The sequence below is a fragment of the Triticum urartu genome, chromosome 2A, assembly GCF_056163025.1.
Source record: "Triticum urartu cultivar PI428250 chromosome 2A, HENAU_Tu73, whole genome shotgun sequence".
Classification (NCBI taxonomy): Eukaryota; Viridiplantae; Streptophyta; class Magnoliopsida; order Poales; family Poaceae; genus Triticum; species Triticum urartu.
In genome coordinates, this window is record NC_141874.1 from 156,930,598 (window position 1) to 156,951,911 (window position 21,314).

Consider the following 21,314-nt stretch of genomic DNA (forward strand, 5'->3'; position numbering starts at 1 on the left):
GCAGCTACTCGGCCTATGGCCGAACCTTGCGCCGCAACAGTGGTAGCATCCATCTCCGCCCAGTATGCCTTGACACGGGTAAAGGCCATCCGCGAGCCTTCTATGCACGCTGACCTCTTCATCGCGTTGATGCGCGGCACCGCACCATGGAACTGTTGCACTAAGCTGAAATAGCTGTTCGGCTTCGGCTTCTCCAGCCACAAATGATCTACAACAGACCTCATGGTGAGTCCGGACAACCTATTAAGTTCGGCCCATTCGGCTAGCTGATCAGTCAAGGGAAGCGGACGCTTTGGAACGTTGAATTGCGACCAGAATAGCTTGTCCACTTCACGATCTGATTGATCTTGCAAGTATTCGACCGCATCGACAGCGCTCGCCGCCAAGTCCATATATGCATCTACCGAACTCCACAGCCGATCCAGAGGGGCATACCACGGATCTCCGAACTTCTTCCGCAGCAGAAAGGGCTTCCCAGCCGCAATATCCTCGGATTCGCACAGCTCCTCCTTCTTCGCCCTCATAGCAGAGCGACTGTCTTTGGTCGCCATAGTGGCCTTCTCAAGGTCCGCTGCCTTCACTCGGTTCTCTTCTTAAAGGGATTGGCAACGGTCGGCAGTGCCTTTTAATTCTACGGCCATCTTGGCCATCTTTTCTTTGCTTTCGCAATGGGCAGCCTTCTCGGCTCTTAACTCTTTGGCCACCTTCAAAGCAGCCGCATTACTAACCCTCGCTTGTTCCTTGGCTCGGGTGAGTTCTGCCCGAAGGGTCTCCATGGTGGCAGCTCCGTCTACAGTCACAACATATTAAAGATACTGGCATCATGCTACTCTTATTGTGTGACATTCACCAAAAAACATTACTTACCCTATGATTCGTCAAGCCGCTTATTAACAAGCTCGATGTCGGCGTCTGCCGCATCCAGTTGCCGTTTTAATTCGGCAAACTCACTAGTCCGGCTAGCCACCGGAGCTTCCACCACCTGCACATAAAGGTAGTCTGGTTATTGCCTGGGACTAGGATCCTCTGTTCGCCGCCGTTCTCGACGACAGCCAGAGTCTCAGGGGCTACTATCTACACAGGGCACACCTAACATGTGCGGTACTATCACATATTATTTCACGTACCTCAAAGCCTGTCAGTAGACTCATAAAGGCTTCATGTAATCCGCTTTCGGCGGACATAATTCTCTCCATCACTGTACCCATCAGTGTACGGTGCTCTTATGAGATGGCCGCTCGCCCTAACAGCTGAAGGAAATATGCCCTAGAGGCAATAATAAAGTTATTATTTATTTCCTTATTTCATGATAAATGTTTATTATTCATGCTAGAATTGTATTAACCGGAAACATAATACATGTGTGAATACATAGACAAACAGAGTGTCACTAGTATGCCTCTACTTGACTAGCTCGTTAATCAAAGATGGTTATGTTTCCTAACCATAGACAAAGAGTTGTTATTTGATTAACGAGGTCACATCATTAGTTGAATGATCTGATTGACATGACCCATTCCATTAGCTTAGCACCCGATTGTTTAGTATGTTGCTATTGCTTTCTTCATGACTTATACATGTTCCTATGACTATGAGATTATGCAACTCCTGTTTGCCGGAGGAACACTTTGGGTGCTACCAAACGTCACAACGTAACTGGGTGATTATAAAGGAGCACTACAGGTGTCTCCAAAGGTACATGTTGGGTTGGCGTATTTCGAGATTAGGATTTGTCACTCCGATTGTCGGAGAGGTATCTCTGGGCCCTCTCGGTAATGCACATCACATAAAGCCTTGCAAGCATTACAACTAATATGTTAGTTGTGAGATGATGTATTACGAAACGAGTAAAGAGACTTGCCGGTAATGAGATTGAACTAGGTATTGGATACCGACGATCGAATCTCGGGCAAGTAACATACCGATGACAAAGGGAACAACGTATGTTGTTATGCGGTCTGACCGATAAAGATCTTCGTAGAATATGTGGGAGCCAATATGGGCATCCAGGTCCCGCTATTGGTTATTGACCGGAGATGTGTCTCGGTCATGTCTACATTGTTCTCGAACCGTAGGGTCCGCACGCTTAACGTTACGATGACAGTTATTATGAGTTTATGCATTTTGATGTACCGAAGGTTGTTCGGAGTCCCGGATGTGATCACGGACATGACGAGGAGTCTCGAAATGGTCGAGACGTAAAGATTGATATATTGGAAGCCTATGTTTGGACATCGGAAGTGTTCCGGGTGAAATCGGGATTTTACCGGATTACCGGGAGGGTTACCGGAACCCCCCGGGAGCGAAATGGGCTAACATGGGCCTTAGTGGAAAGGTGAGAAGGCAGCCCACATAGGGCTGCGCCTCCCCCCCTCTCCCTAGTCCTATTAGGACTAGGAGAGGGGCCGGCCACCTCTCTCTCCCTCTCCCCTTTAAGGAATCCTATTAGGAATAGGATTGAGGGGGGGAGTCCTACTCCCGGTAGGAGTAGGAATCCTCCTGCGCCTCCCTCCTTGGCCGGCCAGCCTCCCCCCTTCATCCTTTATATACGGGGGCAGGGGACACCCCAAGACACACAAGTTGATCTTCGTGATCGTTCCTTAGCCGTGTGCGGTGCCCCCCTCCACCATATTCCACCTCGGACATATCGTAGTGGTGCTTAGGCGAAGCCCTGCGACGGTATAACATCAAGATCGTCACCACGCCGTCGTGCTGACGGAACTCCTCCCCGAAGCTTTGCTGGATCGGAGCCTGGGGATCGTCATCGAGCTGTATGTGTGCTAAGAACTCGGAGGTGCCGGAGTAACGGTGCTTGGATCGGTCGGATCGGGAAGAAGACGTACGACTACTTCCTCTACGTTGTGTCAACGCTTCCGTTGCGATCTACAAGGGTACGTAGATCATACTCTCCCCTCGTTGCTATGCATCACCATGATCTTGCGTGTGCGTAGGAAATTTTTGAAATTACTACGTTCCCCAACAGTGGTATCAGAGCCTAGGTTTTATGGTTTGATGTTATATGCACGAGTAGAACAGAAGTGAGTTGTGGGCGATATAAGTCATACTACCTACCAGCATGTCATACTTTGGTTCGGCGGTATTGTTGGATGAAGCGGCCCGGACCGACATTACGCGTACGCTTACGCGAGACCGGTTTCCCCGACGTGCTTCGCACATAGGTGACTTGCGGGTGACTGTTTCTCCAACTTTAGTTGAACCGAGTGTGGCTACGCCCGGTCCTTGCGAAGGTTAAAACGGAGTCTATTTGACAAACTATCGTTGTGGTTTTGATGCGTAGGTGAGATTGGTTCTTGCTTAAGCCCGTAGCAGCCACGTAAAACTTGCAACAACAAAGTAGAGGACGTCTAACTTGTTTTTGCAGGGCATGTTGTGATGTGATATGGTCAAGACGTGATGAGATATAAGATGTTGTATGAGATGATCATGTTTTGTTGAAGTTATCAGCAACTGGCAAAATCCTTATGGTTGTCTCTCTATTGCATAAGATGCAAGCGTCCAATAATTGCTTTACTTTATCGCTATGCGATAGCAATAGTTGCAAGAGCAATTGTTGGCGAGACGACCACGCGATGACACATTGATATAGATCAAGATGATGGAGATCATGGTGTCATGCCGGTGACGATATAGATCATTACAGTACTTTGGAGATGGAGATCAAAGAAGCAAGATGATGATGGCCATATCATGTCACATATATTGATTACATGTGATGTTTATCTTTTATGCATCTTATCTTGCTTTGATTGACGGTAGCATTATAAGATGATCTCTCACTAAATTATCAAGAAGTGTTCTCCCTGAGTATGCACCGTTGCGAAAGTTCTTCGTGCTGAGACACCACGTGATGATCGGGTGTGATAGGTTCTACGTTCAAATACAACGGGTGCAAAACAGTTGCACACGCGGAATACTCAGGTTATACTTGACGAGCCAAGCATATACAGATATGGCCTCGGAACACGGAGACCGAAAGGTCGAGCGTGAATCATATAGTAGATATGATCAACATAACGATGTTCACCATTGAAAACTACTCCATCTCACGTGATGATCGGTTATGGTTTAGTTGATTTGGATCACGTGATCACTTAGAGGATTAGAGGGATATCTATCTAAGTGGGAGTTCTTAAGTAATATGATTAATTGAACTTAAATTTATCATGAACTTAGTCCTGGTAGTATTTTGCAAATTATGTTGTAGATCAATAGCTCGCGTTGTTGCTTTCATATGTTTATTTTGATATGTTCCTAGAGAAAATTGTGTTGAAAGATGTTAGTAGCAATGATACGGATTGGATCCGTGATCTGAGGTTTATCCTCATTGTTGCACAGAAAAATTATGTCCTTGATGCACCGCTAGGTGACAGACCTATTGCAGGAGCAGATGCAGATGTTATGAACGTTTGGCTAGCTCAATATGATGACTACTTGATAGTTTAGTGCACCATGCTTAATGGCTTAGAATCGGGACTTCAAAGACGTTTCGAACGTCATGGACCATATGAGATGTTCTAGGAGTTGAAGTTAAAATTTCAAGCAAATACCCGAGTTGAGAGATATGAAGTCTCCAACAAGTTCTATGGCTAAAAGATGGAGGAGAATCGCTCAACTAGTGAGCATGTGCTCAGATTGTCTGGGTACTACAATCGCTTGAATCAAGTGGGAGTTAATCTTCCAGATAAGATAGTGATTGACAGAATTCTCTAGTCACCATCACCAAGTTAGTAGAACTTCGTGATGAACTATAATATGCAAGGGATAACAGAAACGACTCCCAAGCTCTTCGTGATGCTGAAATCAACGAAGGTAGAAATCAAGAAAAACATCAAGTGTTGATGGTTGACAAGACCACTAGTTTCAAGAAAAGGGCAGAGGGAAGAAGGGGAACTTCAAGAAGAACAGCAAGCAAGTTGCTGCTCAAGTGAAGAATCCCAAGTCTGGTCCTAAGCCGGAGACTAAGTGCTTCTACTGCAAAGGGACTGGTCACTGGAAGCGGAACTACCCCAAGTGATTGGCGGATAAGAAGGATGGCAAAGTGAACATAAGTATATTTGATATACATGTTATTGATGTGTACTTTACTAGTGTTTATAGCAACCCCTCAGTATTTGATGCTAGTTCAGTTGCTAAGAGTAGTAACTCGAAACGGGAGTTGCAGAATGAACAGAGACTAGTTAAGGGCGAAGTGACGATGTGTGTTGGAAGTGGTTCCAAGATTGATATGATCATCATCGCACACTCCCTATAATTTCGGGATTAGTGTTGAACCTAAATAAGTGTTATTTGGTGTTTGCGTTGAGCATGAATATGATTTGATCATGTTTATTGTAATACGGTTATTCATTTAAGTAAGAGAATAAATTGTTGTTCTGTTTACATGAATAAAACCTTATATGGTTACACACCCAATGAAAATAGTTCGTTGGATCTCGATCGTAGTGATACACATAATCATAATATTGAAACCAAAAGATGCAAAGTTAATAATGATAGTGCAACTTATTTGTAGCACTGCCGTTTAGGTCATATTGTTGCAAAGCGCATGAAGAAACTCCATGCTGATGGGCTTTTGGAATCACTTGATTATGAATCAGTTGATGCTTGCGAACCATGCCTTATGGGCAAGATGACTAAAACGCCGTTCTCCGGAACAATGAAGCAAGCAACAGATTTGTTGGAAATCATACATACTGATGTATGTGGTCCGATGAATATTAAGGCTTACAGCAGGTATCATTATTTTCTGACCTTCACAAGATGATTTGAGCAGATATGGGGATATCTACTTGATGAAACGTAAGTCTGAAACACTTGAACAGTTCAAAGAATTTCAGAGTGAAGTGGAAAATCATCGTAACAAGAAAATAAAGTTTCTACGATCTGATCGTGGAAAAGAGTATTTGAGTTATGAGTTTGGTCTTCAGTTAAAACAATGTGAAATAGTTTCACTACTCACGCCACCTGGAACACCGCAGCATAATCGTGTGTCCGAACGTCATAACCGTACTTTATTGGATATAGTGCAATCTATGATGTTTCTTACCGATTTACCAATATCGTTTTTGGGATCATGCATTAGAGACAGCTGCATTCACGTTAAAAAGGGGCACCATCTATATCCGTCGAGACGACGCCTTATGAACTATGGTTTGGCAAGAAACCAAAGTTGTTGTTTCTTGAAGTTTGGGGTTGCGATGCTTATGAGAAAAAGTTTCATCCTGATAAGCTCAAACCCAAATCGGAGAAATATGTCTTCATAGGATACCCAAAGGAGACTGTTGGGTACACCTTCTATCACAAGACCGAAGGCAAGACTTTTTTTGCTAAATTCGGAAACTTTCTGGAGAAGGAGTTTCTCTCGAAAGAAGTGAGTGGGAGGAAAGTAGAAAACTTGATAAGGTAATTGTACCTTCTCCCTTATTGGAAAGTAGTTCATCACAGAAATCTGTTCTTGTGACTACTACACCAATTAGTGAGGAAGCTAATGATGATGATCATGTAACTTCAGATCAAGTTACTACTGAATCTCATAGGTAAACCAGAGTGAAATCCGCACCAGAGTGGTACGGTAATCCTGTTCTGGAAGTCATGTTACTTGACCATGACGAACTTGCGAACTATGAGGAAGCGATGATGAGCCCAGATTCCACAAAATGGCTTGAGGCCATGAAATCTGAGATTAGATCCATGTATGAGAACAAAGTATGGACTTTGATTGACTTGCCCAATGATCGGCGAGCCATTGAGATTAAATGGATCTTCAAGGGGAAGACGGACGTTGATAGTAGTGTCACTATCTACAAAGCTAGAATTGTCGCAAAAAGGTTTTTTGACAAGTTCAAGGTGTTGACTACGATGAGAGTTTCTCTCTCGTATCTATGCTTAAGTCTGTCCGAATCATGTTAGCAAATTGCCGCATTTTATGAAATCTGGCAAATGGATAAACAAAACTGCATTCCTGAATGGATTTCTGGAAGAAGAGTTGTATATGATGCAACCAGAAGGTTTTGTCGATCCAAAGGGAGCTAACAAAGTGTGGAAGCTCCAGCGATCCATTCATGGAATGGTGCAAGCCTCTCGGAGTTGGAATAAACGCTTTGATAGTATGATCAAAGCATATAGTTTTATACAGACTTGCGATGAAGCCTGTATTTACAAGAAAGTGAGTGGGAGCACTACAACATTTCTGATAAGTATATGTGAATGACATATTGTTGATCGGAAATAATGTAGAATTATTCTGTAAAGCATAAAGGGGTGTTTGAAAGGAGTTTTTCAAAGAAAGACTTCGGTAAAGCTGCTTACATATTGAGCTTCAAGATCTATAGAGATAGATCAAGACGCTTGATAAGTTTTTCAATGAGTACATACCTTGACAAGATTTTGAAGTAGTTCAAAATGGAACAGTCAAAGAAAAAGTTTCTTGCCTGTGTTACAAGGTGTAAAGTTGAGTAAGACTCAAAGCCCAACCACGGCAGAAGATAGAAAAGAATGAAAGTCATTCCCTATGCCTTGGCTATAGGTTCTATAAAGTATGTCATGCTGTGTACCAGATCTATTGTATACCCTGCACTGATTTGACAAGGGAGTACAATAGTGATCTAGGAGTAGATCACTGGACAGCGGTCAGAATTATCCTTAGTGAAATAAGGATATGTTTCTCGATTATGGACGTGACAAAAAGGTTCATCGTAAAGGGTTACATCGATGCAAGTTTTTGACACTGATCCAGATGATTCTAAGTCTCAATCTGGATACATATTGAAAGTGGGAGCAATTAGCTAGAGTAGCTCCGTGCAGAGCATTGTTGACATAGAAATTCGCAAAATACTTACGGATCTGAATATGACAGACCCGTTGACTAAAATTATCTCACAAGCAAAAACATGATCACACCTTAGTACTCTTTGGGTGTTAATCACATAGCGATGTGAACTAGATTACTGACTCTAGTAAACCCTTTGGGTGTTGATCACATGTCGATGTGAACTATGGGTGTTAATCACATGGTGATGTGAACTATTGCTGTTAAATCACATGGCGATGTGAACTAGATTATTGACTCTAGTGCAAGTGGGAGACTGAAGGAAATATGCCCTAGAGGCAATAATAAAGTTATTATTTATTTCCTTATTTCATGATAAATGTTTATTATTCATGCTAGAATTGTATTAACCGGAAACATAATACATGTGTGAATACATAGACAAACAGAGTGTCACTAGTATGCCTCTACTTGACTAGCTCGTTAATCAAAGATGGTTATGTTTCCTAACCATAGACAAAGAGTTGTTATTTGATTAACGAGGTCACATCATTAGTTGAATGATCTGATTGACATGACCCATTCCATTAGCTTAGCACCCGATCGTTTAGTATGTTGCTATTGCTTTCTTCATGACTTATACATGTTCCTATGACTATGAGATTATGCAACTCCCGTTTGCCGGAGGAACACTTTGGGTGCTACCAAACGTCACAACGTAACTGGGTGATTATAAAGGAGCACTACAGGTGTCTCCAAAGGTACATGTTGGGTTGGCGTATTTCGAGATTAGGATTTGTCACTCCGATTGTCGGAGAGGTATCTCTGGGCCCTCTCGGTAATGCACATCACATAAAGCCTTGCAAGCATTACAACTAATATGTTAGTTGTGAGATGATGTATTACGGAATGAGTAAAGAGACTTGCCGGTAACGAGATTGAACTAGGTATTGGATACCGACGATCGAATCTCGGGCAAGTAACATACCGATGACAAAGGGAACAACGTATGTTGTTATGCGGTCTGACCGATAAAGATCTTCGTAGAATATGTGGGAGCCAATATGGGCATCCAGGTCCCGCTATTGGTTATTGACCGGAGATGTGTCTCGGTCATGTCTACATTGTTCTCGAACCGTAGGGTCCGCACGCTTAACGTTACGATGACAGTTATTATGAGTTTATGCATTTTGATGTACCGAAGGTTGTTCGGAGTCCCGGATGTGATCACGGACATGACGAGGAGTCTCGAAATGGTCGAGACGTAAAGATTGATATATTGGAAGCCTATGTTTGGACATCGGAAGTGTTCCGGGTGAAATCGGGATTTTACCGGATTACCAGGAGGGTTACCGGAACCCCGCGGGAGCCAAATGGGCTAACATGGGCCTTAGTGGAAAGGTGAGAAGGCATCCCACATAGGGCTGCGCCTCCCCCCCTCTCCCTAGTCCTATTAGGACTAGGAGAGGGGCCGGCCACCTCTCTCTCCCTCTCCCCTTTAAGGAATCCTATTAGGAATAGGATTGAGGGGGGGAGTCCTACTCCCGGTAGGAGTAGGACTCCTCCTGCGCCTCCCTTCTTGGCCGGACAGCCTCCCCCCCTTCATCCTTTATATACGGGGGTAGGGGACACCCCAAGACACACAAGTTGATCTTCGTGATCGTTCCTTAGCCGTGTGCGGTGCCCCCCTCCACCATATTCCACCTCGGACATATCGTAGTGGTGCTTAGGCGAAGCCCTGCTACGGTAGAACATCAAGATCGTCACCACGCCGTCGTGCTGACGGAACTCCTCCCCGAAGCTTTGCTGGATCGGAGCCCGGGGATCGTCATCGAGCTGTACGTGTGCTAAGAACTCGGAGGTGCCGGAGTAACGGTGCTTGGATCGGTCGGATCGGGAAGAAGACGTACGACTACTTCCTCTACGTTGTGTCAACGCTTCCGTTGCGATCTACAAGGGTACGTAGATCATACTCTCCCCTCATTGCTATGCATCACCATGATCTTGCATGTGCGTAGGAAATTTTTGAAATTACTACGTTCCCCAACAACAGCTCCCTCAGAACGTCCGACCGCATACCAGACGGTGCCAGACTCTTTTGTTTGCTCTCTTCGGGAGCCGGACGCTGAGGACTTCGGGAGTCTATGGGATTATCTTCTGGCCTCACTGGATCCGGAGAGGCCCTCCATGACAACACTTCGGGGTCGCCCGCTTCTTGAGCGGAGGAGTCCGGGGGAGGCGTTTCGCTGTCCATCATCTCCGGAAGAAGATCCCCCGAAGACGAGCTCAGCTGAGAAGGGCTAAGACCCGAACTGCAAGATATATGCGGCGGTTATTTTCTCAGAAGAAAGATAGTATACCTTCACTATTAAAGCATTTTTTGGATCACATACGACTCGTTGGAGGGCTGATCCCCCCATGGACTTTGTGCGGCAAGAGCACCCCCCGAGGCAGGACCCTCTGTTGGAGACTTCTTCTCTCGTTTGGAGGCCTCGACTTCCGGATCCTCGGAAGCAGTCCTCTTCCTCCCCCGGTTATCCTCCTTTAAGGAGGCGCTCATTCCCTCGGTTGGAACTGGCAGCGATGGGCGCCCGCTTCCGCCCATATCATTCCCCCCTGTATCTTCCTTCGAGGGCTCCGGGCAAGGTGCGAGCTCGAGCATCTTTTCCAATACCGGATTTTCCAAACCCTCAGGGAGGGGGCCGGACACCGAATCATCTTCGCCTTTGTTAGCCAGTCCTGGTCAAAGAGCAATCTATTAGAAATAACTTCATGATGAATAAAGGACAGTGTGTTCGGCTAGAGGATTTCTTACTTGTTCGGCGGCGCGGTTACTGCTCAGGCCCACGTCCTCAGTAGCATCCGGACACTCTATTTGAGGTCCGAAGAATGACTTGTACATCTCCTCGTGCATTAGGCCGAGGAAACTTTGAATGGCACGTGGCCCTTCTGGGTTGAACTCCCACAAGAGAAGGGGCCGGAGTTTGCAAGGCTGGACTTGACAAACCAGCATAACTTGTATTACCACGGCCAAATTAAAATCTCCCTCGAAGAGATCTCGAATGCGGCTTTGCAGTATAGGCACATCCTTGGCTGGACCCTAGCTCAGACCTCTGCTAATCCATGACATTAGTCGTGGTGGGGGGCCCGAGCGTAAAGCGGGGGCAGCCGCCCACTTGGCACTTCTAGGAGCTGTCATGTAAAACCACTCCCGTTGCCATAATCCGGACACCTCTGGAAAGGAACCTTTCAGCCATGGAGCTCCTGCCATCTTGCCTATTGATGCACCTCTGCACGCTGCATGTTGCCCCTCGATCATCTTCGGCTTCACTTCAAAGGTCTTGAGCCACAGGCCGAAGTGAGGGGTAATGCGGACGAAGGCCTCACACACGACAATAAATGTCGAGATGTGAAGAAAGGAGTCCGGAGCTAGATCATGGAAATCTAGCCCGTAATAGAACATCAAACCCCTGACAAAGGGATCCAGAGTGAGGCCTAGGCCTCGGAGGAAGTGGGAGACGAACACGATGTTCTCGTTGGGTTTGGGAGTAGGGATGACCTGCCCTCGAGCAGGTAGCCGATGCGAAACCTCGGCGGTCAGGTATCTGGCCTCCCTCAACTTCTTGATGTCCTCTTTGTCACGGAGGATGGCATCCATCAGCCTTGAAGGCTGGACCCGGACATGATTGAAGATCCGGAGCACCTAACCTGGGCTTTGGGTGTTGGAACTCGAGGCGGGGGAAGGGTTCGATTGAGCACGAGAGGGAAAAAGCGAAAACCTTGTCCCTTTATAAAGAGGGTGAATATCAAGTGTCCTCTCCGTAGCCATTTAGGACTTGCCTATAATCTAGTAGTCCTAGACACGGTTGGGTTACCCACGACCGCATTAATAAGAATCCTATAATTGGGGGAACACGATCTCTGCTTTGACGAGACGTGTCAAGAAACCGCCTCGCGTTATGTGTGGAGCTGGTTGAAGAAAAACGATTCGAATAATCACCGGGCCATGGCATAATGTCATGCTGCAAAAACAAGTCAGCAAATTGGATTTGCGAAAATATTATTCTCTCTACGGCGGTATGTGGAACTTATTTTGCAGGGTCGGACACTATCCTCGTATTCAAATTCTTCTGTGATGTATTTGGAGAAGGAACCCGCCTTGCAATGCCGAAGACAATACTGCGCGTCGGACTCATCGTCATTGAAGCCTGGTTCAGGGGCTACTGAGGGAGTCCTGGATTAGGGGGTCTCCGGACAGCAAGACTATCTCCATTGGCCGGACTGTTAGAATATGAAGATACAAGATTGAAGACTTCGTCTCGTGTCCGGATGGGACTCTACTTGGTGTGGAAGGCAAGCTAGGCAATACGAATATGGATATCTCCTCCTTTGTAACCGACCTTGTGTAACCCTAACCCTCTCCAGTGTCTATATAAACCGAAGGGTTTTAGTCCGTAGGACAACAATCACAACATACAATCATACCATAGGCTAGCTTCTAGGGTTTAGTCTCTCTGATCTCGTGGTAGATCTACCCTTTTACTACCCATATCATCAATATTAATCAAGAAGGACGTAGGGTTTTACCTCCATCAAGAGGGCCCGAACCTGGGTAAAACATCGTGTCCCCTGCCTCCTGTTACCATCCAGCCTAGACGCACAGTTCGGGACCCCCTACCTGAGATCCGCCGGTTTTGACACCGACAAAGAGCATGCGGAAATCTAGAGTAATGGTAACAACCAGTGGATGGATCCAAAAATAATGATAGAAGGCTGATGATTGCTTTAATTTAATAAAAAATAGATGATGATTGCTTTACTATTTGTTTCCCACCCAAGATGAACAAAATAGGCATACCCTAGGTGAACTAGATATTAGACAGAGATACTATTCATTGCTGCCTCGATATGTGCCCCACAACTAATTTAGAACTCAAGTTTGAACATCAATTTGGACCTGACTTGGAGTCTAGGAGGTGAACAAGACAATAAACTAGCAGATAATATTATGCAATGCATAACATAAGCAGAAACAAAAGAGTGCGACCTCTCTTGTGGACCCGTGTACTCCTCAGGTTCATCTACTGAGTCAGTGATGGTGATGCCGTTGCGGTGGGTGCCGATGGTAGGGAAGGAGATCTGAGGCGGCGAAAGACGGTCAGGAGTCGTGATGTCTAGTTTGGTGGATGCTTCCATCAATGAGGTGGATGACGTCGCGGCAGGAGCAGGACAAACCACACAAAGTTTTCTTCGACACCTACCTATAACTGAAGTAATTATGTAAGGGCTCATTTGGCTTGCATGATTCTAAAAATGCATGGATAGGAGGAAAAACACCGGAATAGGATAGGAATGCACATGGGAAATAGAGCATTTGTGAACACATGATTTCTGTCAAATTGGGTGTTTGGTTCACAGGAATTGGAGGAGCAGAGGAATGCAAAGAAACATGGCCAAAATAAAGTGAAACCATATGAAAGCGTGTACAGTTAGAATGTTATTCTGCCACTAATGCACTTAGTGTTGTTTTCATGCATAGGATTGGTCGCTGAAGAAGTTGAGGCAGAGGTGGCTCTGAACTTGACATGAATGTAGAGTAATAAGTGATGCGACAAGTGTATCACCTCTTTGCCGTAGCCATGTCGACCTCAACATCATTCGGTTGGTCACTGAAGAAGTTGAGGCAGAGGTGGCTGTCGGAGGTGTGGAGGAAAATCTGAGGAATCTGTAGATAGCTTCCAGGGCACTGCTGTGTTGTGATGGATCGTTCCGTCGTTGGAGAAGCTCCGGTGAGCCGTAAGACGTCAAGGCTGAAGCAGCACAAGACAGACATCGTTAATCTCAAGTGGGATTCTAATAGCATCTCCAATAGATGATGTAAATGCATTACCAAAAAGTGATAGATGTAAAATTTACATCACCAAAAACCACCTGACTACAACAGATGAGGTAAAAACTGTTGACTCTGAACTTAACTGTCGAAACTGAAATTTACTATGGAATCTGAATGTTACTGTCGAAATTGAACGCAATGGTAGCAGAGATGCACTTCAGATGGGATAGTTTAGGGAGGGCCTACAGTTCATCTTCAACCTGCACCCCCTGAGCCGCCAACCACCACCGACCGAACCCCGCGCCGCCTCGCCGCCCCAAAACAACTCCCCACCGCCGGTCCGCCGCCGCATCGAAACAACTCCCCACCGCTGGTCCGCCGCCGCCCCGAAACAACTCCCCACCGCTGGTCCGCCGCCGCCTCGCCGCCCCCAAACGTTAATCTCAAGTGGGATTCTAATAGCATCTCCAATAGATGATGTAAATGCATTACCAAAAAGTGATAGATGTAAAATTTACATCACCAAAAACCACCTGACTACAACAGATGAGGTAAAAACTGTTGACTCTGAACTTAATTGTCGAAACTGAAATTTACTATGGAATCTGAATGTTACTGTCGAAACTGAACGCAATGGTAGCAGAGATGCACTTCACATGGGATAGTTTAGGGAGGGCCTGCAGTTCATCTTCAACCTGCACCCCCTGAGCCGCCAACCACCACCGACCGAACCCCGCGCCGCCTCGCCGCCCCGAAACAACTCCCCACCGCTGGTCCGTCGCCGCCCCGGCCAACCCTCTACCCCCCCCCCTCCCCCGCACCAAGCTTTTTCTCCGGCGATCCCCACGCCACAGCCCCACCACCGCACCCCCTTGTCGTCGGCGAGCAGCACCCCACCCAAAACCCTAAGATAGATAGTGGGATACCTCTCCCGCGAGCCTCCCTCCCCGTTGCGGGTGGTTCTTCCTTAACTCTGGCGAGACCCCCCACCCCCTGAAAATTGACTGACCCAAAAGTTAATTCAGTCGACTGATGTGTAGCTAAATCAGAGCAGAGCAGCAGCACGAGTGAGGGGGAGAGCAGCGGCAGCGCGAGCGAGAGCCGGAGCAGCAGCAGCAGCGCGAGCAAGAGCCGAAGCAGTAGTAGCTGGGCAAGCGAGCGAGCGAGAGCCCAAGCAGCAGCAGTAGTAGCGCGAGTGAGCAAGCGAGAGCCGGAGCAGCAGCAGCAGCAGTGCGAGTGACCGAGCGACAGCCGGAGCAGCAGTAGCAGACCAGGCTGGTATGGCCGCCGCCGCCGAAGGGGCCTTGCACTGGGGAGAGCCGCCGTGGAGATGTCACCCGCGGCGCCGCCTTCGAAGTAGCCGCTCCATGGGGGTGCGGGATGGAGCACCGTCGACGCCGGGAGGTCGAGTTAAGGAGAAGGTGCGATGCGATGAGTGTACAACCTCTTTGGTGGCGCCGAGTAGGCCTCGGCTTTGTCCGAGGAGTCAGTGAGGATGCTGTGGTTCCGGTGGAGCAGGTTAAGGCGGCGCTGTGGGGATGGAGCAGCCGTGATAGATGAGGAGATCGTCGAAGTAGCTCCTTGGAGTTGGAGGACGGGGCGGCTGAACCGGCGGGACGACGGGATGGACAACGGATCCTCATCTAGGGAGGCGGATGAGGGATGTCGACCTGTTGCGGTGGACGACATCGTCGGGGAAGAGGCTCCAGCTGGGCAGCGGTGAGGTGGCGGACAAAGGAGGGTGGGGTTTCGCAGCTGGAGCGGAGAGTTTATGGCGGCCAGATTTCGAATGGCAAAAAGGAGGCGATGGGAGGGGGGAACCATGACTTAGGGACGCGCTTGTCCAAAATGTTGGGTGTGTTACAAAAGTACCCCCACTGATTTGAACTAGCGTCTCTTTCGGCTCAGGGTTAGAAGGGGGATTTCGCGTGTCGGGATTTGGCAGCTGGAGGGAGTTTTCGCGCGCGCTGTAATTTCGGGATAGCAAGGCACGGGTTGTGAAGGCGCCAGTTTTGGGAGCACGATATCTGAATTTTCGGGATATAACAAGGTGCGGGTTGAATTTTAGGGACAAGTCTAACGTGTAATATTGTACTTGTAGTACGTACCAAATCAATTCGCACTTCCCTCAACGAAAAGAATGAAAAATAAAACTATTCACACAACACAAAGAGAGAGTCTTGTCCCGTTTTACTATACAAATGCTATTCAAAGCTACTCCCTCCTTCCATCTACATAGGGCCTAATGCATTTTTCGAGGCTAAATTTGACGAACCAAATATTAGAGCAATAATATATGACATGCAACTTACACAAAGCACACCGTTAAATTCATGTGTGAAAGGAGCTTTCAATGATATAATTTTCACATTGTGCATGTCATGTACTACTAATCTTGTCAATAGTCAAATGCGGTCTTAAAAAATGCATTAGGCCCTATATAGATGGAAGGAGGAGTATGGGTCCATTTTACGTCCAATTAAATTTTTTTGCTGGCTGTATAATGCATGCAACCTACTCATGCCAACATTTTAGTGCATTCCAAATGTCTACATTATTGCTACAATTCGAACTGAATTTGAATTCGTTTCTCTATTTCAATAAGAATCTACAATCATGATTGTTGCCAACTTCAACCATCACACGTGTATTACCTTAACAACACACAACATGATTACTATAGAGATAGATATGAACTATGTGTACTATATGAACTCGAATTCAATTTTTTGAATACACTTGATGTTGATTCCAAATAATAGTACATTTGATGTACTAACTAGATATTCATAATCTAAACCATGTTCCATACGTACCCCGTGTTTATCACACAAAGTATAGTGCCCCACCCCCTACATTATGACAAGTATCTAGCCCTGAGCTGCAAAAGCCACACATTAGCCCAAATTATAATCAATGTTCTACATTATGATATCTTCTTCAAGTATCCGTATCCACTTTTTTATAATGAATTATGATCTATGTTCATATTTAACACCTTCACGATCCTCTTCTCTTTGTAGCTAGCTAGCGCTAATTTTCTATCGTGCATGCACACACCCGCCCCCCTCTCACCCTCCCTCAGCGTCCCCTCCATCGCGCACGTTCATTATTTCTCTTTAGGTCATTCACCCGCGGTGTGTGTAGGCCTCCCGACTCCTTCTTTCCGGCACACACCGGTCGATATACCTGTCTACCCAAGTGTGCCTACCACAAACACATACTTCCCCTCTTCTCTTCTCACCGTCCATGCCCCCTATGTCCAATATAGTTCCACGCAGGTGCACACTCCCGCCCATCTTTTCATCGATCTCATACTCGCACACTCCTCCCCCTCGACATAGTAGGCCTCTCGCACCACCTCCTAGCCGTACCCCTCTCCCCCTGTCTGTCTCTCCAGACCTTATTTACTTCTGACACATGCATGTATACGTACTGATCTCCCTACATATAGCTAGGTCGATACTAATTCTTTTTCCCCATGCACCGATAGACTTACCTCACTAGTTATGTCTCCCCCTTTCTCGGACACACGACGATTGATCTTCCTATGTAGTTACGTATGCTTACCACAACCATATCGTCTTCGCTCATAATCCTTGCATACCTCCCGACCCATCTCTCACACACACGAGCATAGACAGACAGACATCCCCGCCCTCTCTTATTGATATTGCACTCGTACCCTCCGTTTGTCTAGCAGGCTTGCTCCACCATTTATGAGACGCCACTCCACCACCAACCCTCCGACACTCTACCTTTGTCTTTCTCCCAACCTTATTCCTCTGCTACACATATCCATGGATGCCGATCGATCTCCCTCTATACATAGCTAGGTCTCTCTCCTTCTCCACACATATACTAGTCGATCTACCTCTCTATAGTTAGGTCTCTGCCCCCTCCCCTCCCCCCACCGATAGTCGAATGTTGTAGGTAGGTATCCATGCCACAGAGAAAAACTACACACATGCCATCTCAAATTCCAGTAGGCCACCCGCCCTGTATCTTTGACGTGGGAAAACAAAAATTTGATGGCACTCTTTATCGATCGCGCAGCCACACACTTGATCCCTGTTTTCGATTCTATCGATATCTCACGCCGATGATCCCTCCACTCTCTTCTCGTCGATTTCTCCCTCTATATATGATATATCCATGACTCTGTTTCACACACATTGCATATGTTACGTTTTTTTGTTTCATCAATTATATATTTTTCTTTATTTGTACACCTTCACAAAACTTTGTCTTTAGTTGTGATGTGAATATTGGCGCTGATCTGCGAACCATTGAGATGCATTAGCAGCCATGGTAGTTTCATTTGTATTTGATGGAATGTTGTAACGAGATAAATTGAGGCAAGAGGACACATGAATCCTAAGTTGAAACCTTTTTTTCCTGCAAGAACCAAAGTTGAAACCTTCATATCATCACAGTACAATTTCATTAAAATTATGCGTACATATAAACAAATCCTAAAGGATTGATAGCAAGGCCAAAAACAATTCAACTTTGTTTCGCCGACATGTGGGACATCCTTCATCCAGCTCCACCTGCCGTGCAGCAATACTGAGTGCACAACTGTAGGGAAAGATTCACTGTGGTTGTTGCGCCGCATTAGTAATGACTAGTGAGAAGTTAAATCACAGAGCCCCACCTTCGCCACAGTAAGTTTCTCGGACGAAGCAACCATCATTTCTCTGTTCCTTGAATCCGCTAGTACTCCCATATTCCCAGGGTAATAAGTTGCTCGGATGAAGCAACCATCACTTCACCTTTCCCACAATAAGTACCTCCTTGGGCCCATTGAAAAATCAATTTTCTCTCTCCATCAAGTGCATTTATTGTCAATCTAACCCTGTCACCGAAACACCCATTTGGCTATAGTTAGTTCTGGGTTAGTCATGAGTTAGTCTAACCTCTAGCTAAGTTAGAGTATCCAAATAGGAGCAGTATAGGACATGCAAGTTGCTCAAAGCATATAGTCAAATTTGTATGTGAAAGGATCTTTTTTCTTTTTGAAAACGAAACGTGGAAGGATCTTTGAATGATATAATTTTCAAATTATATAAAATCTTATCAATAGTCAAAGGCATCCTCCAAGAATACATTAGGCCCCACTCCCTCCGCCTAGGTGTATAAGTCACCTTACAAAAACCAAATAATCCCAAAATACTTAGGCGCGGTGCATTAACTCCCACCTCGTTTCTTGTTTCTTGACATATCCACCAATAAAAGATGCGGGGCGTGCATGTTTTCAATGACTTAGACTACCAAACACGACATGCAATGCTATTAATTAGCAAATAAATATTAATTTCTCTCGTTTTCCCCTCTTCCTTGGTCACGGTGCACAATACGGACGGAGTATATAAAATCCTACCAATAGTCAAAACCAAGTGTTACTACTACACCAAACAAGTTCAAAATGAGAAACTGGACCCACTCACGGCACAACACACCTGTCTCGTTTGGTCCGTCGGTCAAAGCGCTTCCTCTTCTTGGCATAACAATAGAGTACAGTAATTTTTTCAGAATTCTCGTGTCATGTCGCTAACATGTGATGAGTTAACCGACCTCAATAGACAGCAAAAACGCAAGCCCGCCACACTTTGAGAGAGACGAGGAGCGAGAAGCGAGACAGACTAGTGGATTACTAGAGCTAGGTGTCACACGGAGGCCAAGAAATATGGTGATAGCATGGGTTGGCCACGTACAATATGTAACTACACTGGGATGCCATGTTTCGTACTCTTCCGGTCTACTATGGAGATGATTGGTTGATTTTATATCGCTAAATAATATAAAATATTATGAGTGCAGACGCTCAACCACGAGGTTCCTTGCTCCTTCTCGGCCCTCGGGAATCTATGTTCTTCCACTCTTTTTTTACGTGAGCTTTGTTTATCCTTTTGCCAACACGCGAGACATCTAGCATCAAGGTGCACGTGTCATGTAAGAAAATTGAGATAATCAGATAAGAAATGCGTAAGTGAGTCCTGCACTTCGATGGCACCTACTCCTACTACGCAATATTTTTTCTCCTCGATGGCACGTGAATAGTGCACGTACTCAATGACGGAGCACATGATTGTAGCCATGACATGGTCAGCCCTTTTTTGGAGAGAGTACATACTAAATAACTTTGATGTGTCCCATCAACTCGCAGAACGACGAGAAGCTTGCTTACTACGCCTTCTCCCTCGCCAACGCGTGCGCGGTGGCTCACAACACGAGGAGAAAACTTTTGCTTACAAGCGATGGACGTGCAGCAGTTCATTTGGTGTCAGATTGCCAGAAATACTATTGTAGTACCACCATTATTTTTCGACTTCCGGAAGAGGCAAAGATCCAAGCGGAAGGCTAGCTATAGTGGGAGTAACATAAGTAGGAGTACCTCCTTTTTTATTCTAGAAACAACCACACGCGAATATTGGACGGTAGCAGCACAACAACTGAATCAAAAATCAAAACCTTCCCGCCCGGCGCTAGCTGAGCCCGCCGCTCCACATTGATGGCAAGTCAGGGCGACGCGACCTTGCACTGCTTCCGCCATTGAAGCGGTGCGCCGACCGAGGGCACCGCCCGCTGCACGCCCAACATTTCAGACTACACATACTTTGTGAGACAAAAGGCGGGGTCATTATTAATGATATAGTATTATACTAAACGGACTAACTATTGTAAGCAGGCTACGTATTAGGTTGGTTCTAGATGATGTGTCAACTTCATATAGCCGAATGTTGGCTATACTATTAACCATGCTCTAAGTGTGGTGTGAGTCGGAAAATTTATTAAGTCATTAATTAATAATTAACGGGCGCCTTAATTACTTAGCCGTTTCTGATTCGTTTGGATAGTGTGGCTATTATTGACTTGGACGTGGGGTTTGGGCCAAAGGCCTACTATTATGTACAATTGGTCTTACTCACATGACTGACCTAACAGGCTCTACCCTAGCCACCGATGTATCATATGGTTTCGCACCATTCTAGATCTTAGCGCCGCCACACAATTCTTCTCCATCCCTCCTTCCGGCATACACCACGAGAAGGGACAGCAGTCCTCCGAACCCCGCCTTTCGTGATCCTGTATGGGAGAGGGGCGGTCAGGTTTTTGGGGAGCACACTCCTGTGACTGCTTCCAGCGCCAACTTCCTCAATGACAGCCTTCTTCCCCGACCTCGGTAACCTCTTCATCAACGACATGAGTGACAACATCAACCATAGCGGTTCTGCTCCCACTGTACAGTATGTGATTCTGTCCTCCTGGTTAAGTCCGCATCATTACTTTGATCTTTGCAATTGTCATCATGAGCTATTTACTGTTGATTCAGATTACATCTCATAGTAAATTGCTCATATATTCAACAATCCAATCCAAAACCCTGATTATAGGCAATTTACTCCGAGTGGTTTTGCTGCGCTTTTGAAGGCGCCTACTTTTAAGGGGGTGCAATATAAAAGGTGGCGCACAAGAGCGGTATATTGGTTTCAGATCATGTACTCCTATGACGCCACTAAGGGTAAGCCTGAGGGGGATCTTAATCCTACACAGTAGGAAGCTTTTGAGAACAGGGATACCCTCTTCAAAACCGCCCTGCTGAGTGTTCTTGACGATTCCATTATGGATTCATATATGTCGTTTGACAGCGGCAAATACATGTGGGCTGCGCTCGAGGCCACGTTTGGG